At 43.3% G+C, this 9490-nt stretch overlaps 1 pseudogene; it reads right to left on the reverse strand.

The window, feature by feature from the left end:
- Nucleotides 1-4144: 4144 nt before the first annotated feature.
- On the reverse strand, nt 4145-5050 carry LOC140493937 (cyclic AMP-responsive element-binding protein 1 pseudogene; annotated as a pseudogene).
- Nucleotides 5051-9490: the final 4440 nt, after the last annotated feature.

Here is a 9490-nt window from a genome sequence, read left to right on the forward strand (position 1 = left end):
ACCCTCTAAGACCTGCTTTCTTCCTTTCAGTCATTCCTGAAAAATTGCTTATTTCACAAAGGTTTGGTCACTGGACATAATATTCTCCATCTGTGGCCTTATGTCAAAAGTTCTCAATATTTTTGTGAAATTAAAAATGCGTTGATTTGTACAGATATATCTTCTACTCTTCACTATCTCTGAGTAAGTTATCTGTAATGTCTCCTACCCAGCCACGTTGTGGGAGCACCTTCACCATACCAACTGCAGCTGTACAAGGAAGTCAAACATCACCTTCTCAACAGGCAACAGAGCTTTGGCCTTGATCACAGGTATCTGTGGAAGGAGAAATACACATCATGTTTCAGGGAGTGCAATATGATTTACAGGGATTGAAAATGCTGCAGAATTTGACTGTCAGAAATGGAAGGAAAATCCACTCACTTATTGGGAAAAAAGAACTCTTGACTGTCAAAGATATTGTGGAAAAAATAACCTGATAATGGAGTATATGGTCAGGAGCCAGGCAGCAGTGGACAATTCATTTACAAAGAAGTCTGTGAACGTAATAGTAAAATATTACACCGAGCAAAAATACACACGAGAGACTGAGAAAGCAAGAGAACAAACAAGCGGACATCAAGGAGCCCAGAGATGAATCAGAGCAAGTTCACTTTTATGATCCCACAGTCAGAGATGTCCAGCTCTGTCTAGCACAGAAACAGACTCTTTCATCCAACCCATCTATGCCAACCAGATATCTAACCTAATCTATTCCCATTTGCCAGCACTTGTCCAACATCCGTCTGAACCCTTCCTATTCAAATGCCTTTGAAATGTTACAATTTTAGTTGCCCTTTAGGCTCCTTTTGAATTTACCCCCACCCCCCAGCCGAAACCTATATCCTCTCGTTCTGGGCTCCACCAACCCTTGTCTATTTATGCTATCCATGTCCCTCACGATTTTATAAGCCTCTGTAACATCACACATCAGCCTATGACATTCCAGGGAAAATGACCCAGCCTATTATGCCTCTCTTTGCAACTCAAATCCTCCAACGCTGGCAACATCCTTGAAAATCAATTCTCAAACCTTTCAAGTTTCAGTGCCTCTTTCTGATAGGAGGGAGACCAGAACTGCACATAATATTCCAAAAGTGACCTAACCAATGTCCTGTCCAGCTCCTTTACTCAATGCTCTGACCAATAAAGGAGCGTCACTCCAAAAGCTAGTGTGCTTCCAATTACACCTGTTGGACTATAACCTGGTGTTGTGTGATTTTTAACTCTGACCAATAAAGGGAAGCATACTAAATGCCTTTTTCACTGTCCTATCGACCTGCGAATCTACTTTCAAGGAACTATGAACCTGCATTCCAAGGTCTCTTTGTTCAGCAAGACTCTCCAAGACCTTACAATTCAGTGTGTGAGTCCTGCTCTGATTTGCTTTTCTAAAATGCAGCACCTCACATTTATCTAAATTAAACCCTATCTGCCACTCCCCAGCCCATTTTTCCATCTGATCAATATCCCATTGTACTCTGAGATACCCTTTATCACTGTCCACAATACCACCAATCTTGGTGTCACTTGCAAACTTACTAACTGTACCACTTCTATTCACATCCAAATCATTTAAAATGAATGACGAAACAAGTCCAGAGGAAAAGAAAACCATTTCTCTGGGTGTGAATATGCTCTGTGTAAATCCTGCCCAATGACTCTCTACCAGAGAAGGCTGCACATGCGTCCCGCTGAACTTTGCCCCCTACAAAGCTGGCGGCTGAACGTGTCCAGTGAATCGTTGCCCCGAATAAAGATGGTGGTGCTTACTCGAGTCAATCGCTGGATGAGGCATTTTCCCGTTTACTGCAAAAACAGGACTAAGTTTCAAATTTGTATTTTCGGATGTGCAACAAATGTCTATAAAACCTCTCAACCCATACCAACACCATTTCCCTCCCGCTTCCTGCTGTTTATTTCTATCCTCACCAACAGCTCTCCGTTCGCACATCCCGAAACGACTGTGAGGATGATTACGTGGTATAGTCGGGTCCCGCCCCTCGTTCACCCTTATTGGTCGGAGGACCAACTGCTCCGCCAGGTCCTCCAGCTCCGTCCCTGCCTTTCCATTGGTCCGCCGCTGACATCAATCACCCGGGTCCATTGTTGGCTGGAGCATGCGGATTGCTTCGTGGCATGTTGCTGTTCATGAGTTACAAGAGTTAAAAATGACACCATCTCAAAACCACCTGATGAAGAAGCAGCAAAACTAGTGCTTCCAAATAATCCTGTTGACCAATAATCTGGTGTTCTGTGAATTTTACTTTTGTCTATCCCAATCCAACACCAACACCTCCAAGTCACGAATGAGGGAGGGATGTATAACATAAGAACTAGGAACAGTAGAAGGCCGTCCTGCCCTTCGAGCCTGTTCTGCCATTCAATAAGATCATGGCTGATCATTTCGTGGACACAACCATTTACCCGCGTTCTCACGGAATCCATTTATTAATTACGTTTTTAAAAATCTAACCTAGCTTTAAAAACGTTTTCTGAACTAGCATCAACGACTTCCCTGGTCAATGAATTCCATAGAAGTCAAGAAGTTCATTCTCAATTCAGTCTGAAATTTGCTGCCTCTAGTCTTGTGGTGATGCCCTCTTGTCCTAGCTTCACCTACCAGTGGAAACACCTTCTCTACTTCTATTTTGTCCATTTCATTCATTATTTTATGTTTCCATTCTTCTGATTTCCAATGAATATAATCCCAATCTACTCAGTCTCTGTTAAGCCAACCCCCTCAACTCTGGAATCAACCTAGTTAACCTCCTCTGTACCTCCTCTCGTGCCAGTACATCGTTTCTCAACTAAGGAGATAAAAACTACATGCAGTACTCCAGGTGTGGCCTCACCAACACCCAAATACAGCTGGAACATTAAGTCTGGTTTTAAACACAATCCCTTCAGCAATGAAGGACAAAATTCCATTTGCTTTCTGAACTGATTGTTGTACCTGGTGACCAACCTTCATGCAGAAGGATGTTCAGGTCCCTCTGCAGAGCAAATGATGCAACTTTTTAACATTCAAGTTTTTTTTAATGTTAGTACAACCAAAGAGTATAAACTTGATATTTACAAATATTCTATTTCATTTGACAGACCATTACCCACTCACTCAATTTATCTATGTTCCTCTGCAAAGTTTCACAGTCCTCCACTCACTTTGTTCCGCTAATCATCTTAGTGTCACATGCAAACTTTGACACCCTACATTTGGTTCCAACTCCAAATCATCTGTATTAATTGTAAATAATTGCAGTCCCAATACCGATGCCGGAGGCACACTACTTATCAATGATTGCCAGCCAGAATAATACTTATTTATCCCACACTTTGCTTCCTATTAGTCAACCAATCTTCTACCCCTTACACCATGCACCCTTATATTATGCAACAGCCTACTGCACAGCATCTTGTTGATGGTCTTTTGGAAATCCAGGTACACCACATCCACTGGATCCCCGTTGTCCACCTTTCTTGAAATGTCTTCATAGAATTCCAAAAGATTGGTCAAACATGACCTGCCCTTCATGAACCCATGCTGTGTCTGTACAATGGGACAATTTCTATTGAGATTCCCTGCAATTTCTTCCTTGATAATAGACCCAAGCATCTTTCTCACTACAGAGAATAAACTAACTGGTATATAATTCCCCAACTTTTGTCCACCTCCTTTTTAAAACAGTGGCATCACCTTTGCTGTTTTCCAATCTGCTGGAACTGCCACAGAGTCCAGTGAATTTTGGAAAATTACTGCCAGTGCATTTGCTATTTTTCCTGGCATCTCTTTTAGTACCCTGGGAGGCATTCCATCAGGGTCAGGAGACTTTTCTATCATTAGCTCAATTACCTCCAAACAGTCTAAAACTCGCTGTTCCATAATAATGATAGTTTCCAAATCCTCACCTACCGTTGTCTCTTTGTTAGTTACTGGAAAGATATTAGTATCCTCCACTGTGATATCCCATAACTAAATGCTTCTTCTCATTTTCCAAAGGACCAACATTTACTTTAGCCATTCTTTTCTTGTTATATATATTTATACAAACTTTTGCTCTCTGTGTTTATAGTCTGTGCTAGTTTATTTTTCTCATGTTCTATATTACTTTTCTTTATAGCTCTTTTGTGGCTTTCGGTTGACCTTTAATATTTTCCCAGTTCTAGTTTCATGCTGTTTTTGGCCACTTTGTACACCACCTCTTTCAATTTGATTTTCCAGAATAGCAACCCAATTCTCCAAGCATTTCACATACTCTTTCATCTTGCGATGGCACTCTCGAGCTGTTTCCCTGTTTTTCATGAGGCAGATCTCACGATTACGAGTGGTTTCTTCAGCATTCTGGTGCTGGCTTTGCAGGACTGGTGAAGATGCCATAACCATTCCCTGGTCAGCAGTGGAGTTAGGAGCTGTATGGATCTGATAGGTTTGGATATCTCCAGCAGCACCTTGTACAACCACTTGGCTGCCCGTCACAAAGATTTGCGGTCCATCAGGGCTCTGTGCATACTGTATAATGGCTGCTCCAACCTTGGCTGTAGTACGTTGGTCATTGTTAGTGTCTGGAGCCCTTGCACTTCATCTGTACCATTGTTGCCCAGCTGAATTGCTTCCCCCTGTGTAATAGCAATGTATTGTCCACTGCTAGTCTGATAAATTGGTGTCTGCATCGTCGTTGTAGTAATGGTTGAGACAGTCTCTGCTTCTGATTTCTCCTCATCGATTTCTTGGCACACTGGGGGGATCAGAAGAAAGTTCATTCAGGATTTTCCTGTATGAAGGCCATCTCGATAGAATTTCTCTACATTTCTGAGAGTTAGTCATTGTATCCACAGATTCCTGGGAGTCCTTATTTTCAAGTATAGTAGAAATCTGAATAGTCTGAACATGAAGGGACTGCGTGACTGAGGACTGAGCTGCTTGGGCTTGAACAGTCTGCCCATTCGGCAATTGCACTAAAGTTACTGCTGGACATGTTGTTGATTGGATCCCAGGCATGGTTACCTGCATGGTCACATTATATGTTAATGATCTGGATGAAGGGACTGGGGGTATTCCAATGAAGTTTGCTGATGAAACGAAGCTAGGTGGACAGGCAAGTAGTACTGAGGAAATAGGGTGGCTGCAGAAGGATCTAGACAGTTTGGGAGAGTGGTGCAGGAAATGGCTGATGGAATTCAATGTGAGCAAACACGAGGTCTTGCACTTTGGAAAAATGAATACAAGCATGGACTACTTTCTAAAGGGTGAGAAAATTCATAAAGCCAAAGTACAAAGGGGTCTGGGAGTGCTAGTTGAGGATTCTCTAAAGGTAAACATGCAGGTTGAATCCATGATTAAGAAATCAAATGTGATGTTGTCATTTATCTCAAGAGGGTTGGAATATAAAAGCAGCGATGTGCTACTGAGCCTTAAAAAAGCTCTGGTTAGGCACCATTTGGAGTACTGTGTCCAGTTTTGATCCCCACACCTCAGGAAGGGCATACTGCCACTGGAGTGTGTTCAGCGGAGATTCACACGGATAATCCCTGGAATGGTAGGTCTAACATACGAGGATTGGCTGAGGATCCTTGGATTGTATGCATTGGAGTTTAGAAGGTTAAGGGAGATCTAATAGAAACTTACAAGATAATACATGGCTTGGAAAGGGTGAACTCTAGGAAATTGTTTCCATTAGGTGAGGAGACTAGGACCAGTGGGCACAGCCTTAGAATTAGAGGGGATCAATTCAGAACAGAAATGCGGAAACATTTCTTCAGCCTGAGAGTGGGGCCTGTGGAATTCATTGCCATGGAGTGCAGTGGAGTCTGGGATGCTAAATGTCTTCAAGGCAGAAATTGATTAATTCTTGATGTGACAAGGAATTTTGGGCTATGGGGAGAATGCGGGTAAGTGAAGTTGAAATGCCCATCAGCCATGATTAAATGGCGGAGTGGACTCGATGGGCCGAATGGCCTTACTTCCACTCCTATGTATTATGGTCTTATGGTCTAAATTGATCACTTTCCTCAGATACCCATTGCCGACAATGCCTTTTCATACAGTCCTTCCTTTTCACTGGAATAGACCTTTGTAAAATGTCTTTTAAAATCTTCCACTGCTCATCAACTTCCTACCATAAAATTTTTGTTTCCAGTCTACTTTATCCAGATTCTCTCTCATTCTATTGTAGTTCCCAGTGTTCAAGCACAGGACCCAGTTATTAGATTTTATCTTCACACTCTCCATATGTATTCTAATTCAACCATACAGTGATCGCTTCTTCCCGGGGATCCCTAACTATGAAGTCATTAATTATTCCTGTCTCATTGCACAAGGCCAGATCTTGGATAGCTTGCTCCCTTGTCAGTTCCACTTCATACTGTTCAAGAAAACTATCATGAATGCACTGAATGAACTCCTCAAGGCTACCTTGACTGAGCTGGCTTGACCAATCTACATGTAGATTAAAATCACCCAGGATAACAGCTGTACCATTTTTAGAGGCATTAGTTATTTATTTGTTTATTGGCCATCCCAATGTGATGTTATTATTTGGTAGCCGATACACTACGCCTATCAGTGACTTTCTTGTTAGACTTTTTACTGCAGCATTCCTGTTTCTCCTAATGTATGGCAAGAACAACAACCACTTGCATTGTATGGAATTTTCACAACGGCAAATCTCCTAAGGTGCTTCATGGATGATCAAAACATTGATTAAAGAGAATGATTTTAAAGTACATCTTAAAAGGAGGATAGAGAAGGTTAGGGAGGGTATTCCACAGACTTCTGCCCTTGACAGCTCCAACTGTGGAGTGATGCAGGTGGGGTGGGTTGGAAAGGGAATGTGCAAAAGGAAAATGGAAGAGCGCAAGCAGTGCATAAAGTCTTAAGGACAGAGGAGGTTCCAAACTCAGTCTGTCTATCATAGAGAGTACGGCTGCCTCAAGGACTTTGAAGTACTGCAACAGATTTATGCATGTCATGACTCTAGTGCTAAAAGAGATTTCTGCTGTCTTAAATAGAGTGACGTATCTTATATTGTGGGCTTATGAAACGTCACTGCTCTCTACCAAACATGTCCGAGGTAGAGTCAAGGCAATAATAAGATGCTGCAACAGGAGGGGAACAGGTAACTCCATACAAAACCCTACTCCTTCTCACTTATTTTCACCTCCAAAACTGAGGGAATTCCAGAAAAGCACCTCTATATCCCACCAAAACACTTTACCCCACAATCGTGGTATATGGCTGTGCACAAGGAAGAATGGAACAGACCGTGTTGGGACCCTGAAACACTTGGTAAAGACTAAAATCATGTGAGTATTGAGATTGTATTGTATGCGTTTTCTATTGTTTTTACTCGGTTCCTGACTTCCCTTGTTTTCCCTCATGAACCTGTTCAAAGTTGTTTTTACACACACCTGCATCATCTCTGAATTGAACGCCCGCCTCTCGGTCTAGGATTCGGGATATTTTCACCGCATCACAAGCCATCGACTCCAACTTCCCTTGTCCCTTAATGTTTCTGTTGCTGAGCTGCTGAGTCGCGCCTCAATCCACGCTGCAATTGGGAGGAAGGGGCGGAACTAGAGGACAGACCAGCGTCCGGTCCTCCAACCAGAGTGAGTGAGGAGCGGGGCCAATGCATTCTCGGGAGTGAACGCTTCAGGATTGGTCAGAAAGTAAACTGTTTTGCAGGTGTTCAAAGTTTGGGAGAAGATTTGTAGCTCGGGTGCTCGTTGTTGTGGTTCTGTTCGCCGAGCTGGGAATTTGTCTTGCAAACGTTTCGTCCCCTATCTAGGTGACATCCTCAGTGCTTGGGAGCCTCCTGTGAAGCGCTTCTGTGATGTTTCCTCCGGCATTTTCATGGCCTGTCTCTGCCGCTTCCGGTTGTCAGTTCCAGCTGTCCACTGTAGTGGCCGGTATATTGGGTCCAGGTCGATGTGTTTGTTGATAGAGTCTGTGGATGAGTGCCATGCCTCTAGGAATTCCCTGCCTGTTCTCTGTTTGGCTTGCCCTATAATGGTAGTGTTGTCCCAGTCGAATTCATGTTGCTTGTCTTCTGCGTGTGTGGCTACTAAGGATAGCTGGTCGTGTCGTTTCGTGGCTAGTTGGTGTTCATGGATACGGATCACGACATAGTGGAGCATGAAACTCCTCTCATAAAGCAATGTGAGATTTTAAAGAAATCCTTAAGATGTAAATCTGACAATGTACATATTAGATTAGATTACTTACAGTGTGGAAACAGGCCCTTCGGCCCAACAAGTCCACACCGCCCCGCCGAAGCGCAACCCACCCATACCCCTAACATTTACTCCTTACCAAATACTACAGGCAATTTAGCATGGCCAATTCACCTGACCTGCACATCTTTAGAGTGTTTCCAATTGATTTACAGAACTCGAGTAACAAACTTATTTTCAAACTCCTGGAACGATTGGTAATTTACATATCTGACCAGTATGGTTAAATTGGACCTAAAAATCTATTTGCATATTACAAATCTCAATGACTGTAATTCGACAGAGCCATTATTAATGTCTGTTATTTCCCCCATAATTCTGTGCAGTTATGAACGTTCTCTATAAACTCACTGATAACCTCCGACGCACGCGCAGTTTGGTTTGTATGCAGAGCATGCGCAGTGTCACATTAACCAGGACACGGCGAGACATGGAGCAGCTTTCTCCGGATGCGACTACGATCGGCTTCAGAGAGCGGCGCGTGGGAGACTTACTGGGAGAAAGGAGCGGAAAGAATTCATAAGACGTGGATATAGGTGAAAAAACCCGAAAAAGACCATCCAGGCCCGGATAAGGAGATGGTGGTCTCCGTCGGGAAAGCGGCCCAGGGTCACGGCCGCCATTTGTTTGAGGGAAGAGGGAGCGAGGGCCTCTGAGCCGCCATCTTGAGAAGGTCAATGTGCAGGAGGGCGGGGCTATCCGGGTCGAGGACAATCGGAGGAAAGACCCACCTTAGATCACTTCACTAAAGACATGAATGCATCCGGTGGATTTTTCTTAACATCAGCAATTGTTTAATACTCATTTACAGGTTTTTAATTAAATCTTTTTTGAAGTATTTAATTCACATCAATCATTTGCAATGGCGGGATTTGAACCTGTGTCCAGCGCACATTTGCTGAGTTTCTGGATAAACTGTCTCACAATAATGCCCCTCGGGTGTCTCTTCCCCTGCTCACAGTTTGCGCATCCCAGTGCAACATGAATCAAAACCCTTTCTTCCTGCACAATTGTTTGATCTTGCACGCTGGTGATATCACTTAGTATCTCTCCATGTGGTATCCCTCACTTTGTGGGTCTAATCGCTGCCTCTGTCAATGTCCCTCGCTCTTGCAGCTACTCCAGATCCTGAACAAACAGAATTCTCCACTCCAGATAGACGATGGAGACTGGGATGTTCCAGATTTCTGTAGGACTCAGTGCCATTTGACATGTGTAG

Source organism: Chiloscyllium punctatum, chromosome 23 (genome assembly GCF_047496795.1).
Source record: "Chiloscyllium punctatum isolate Juve2018m chromosome 23, sChiPun1.3, whole genome shotgun sequence".
Lineage (NCBI taxonomy): Eukaryota > Metazoa > Chordata > Chondrichthyes > Orectolobiformes > Hemiscylliidae > Chiloscyllium > Chiloscyllium punctatum.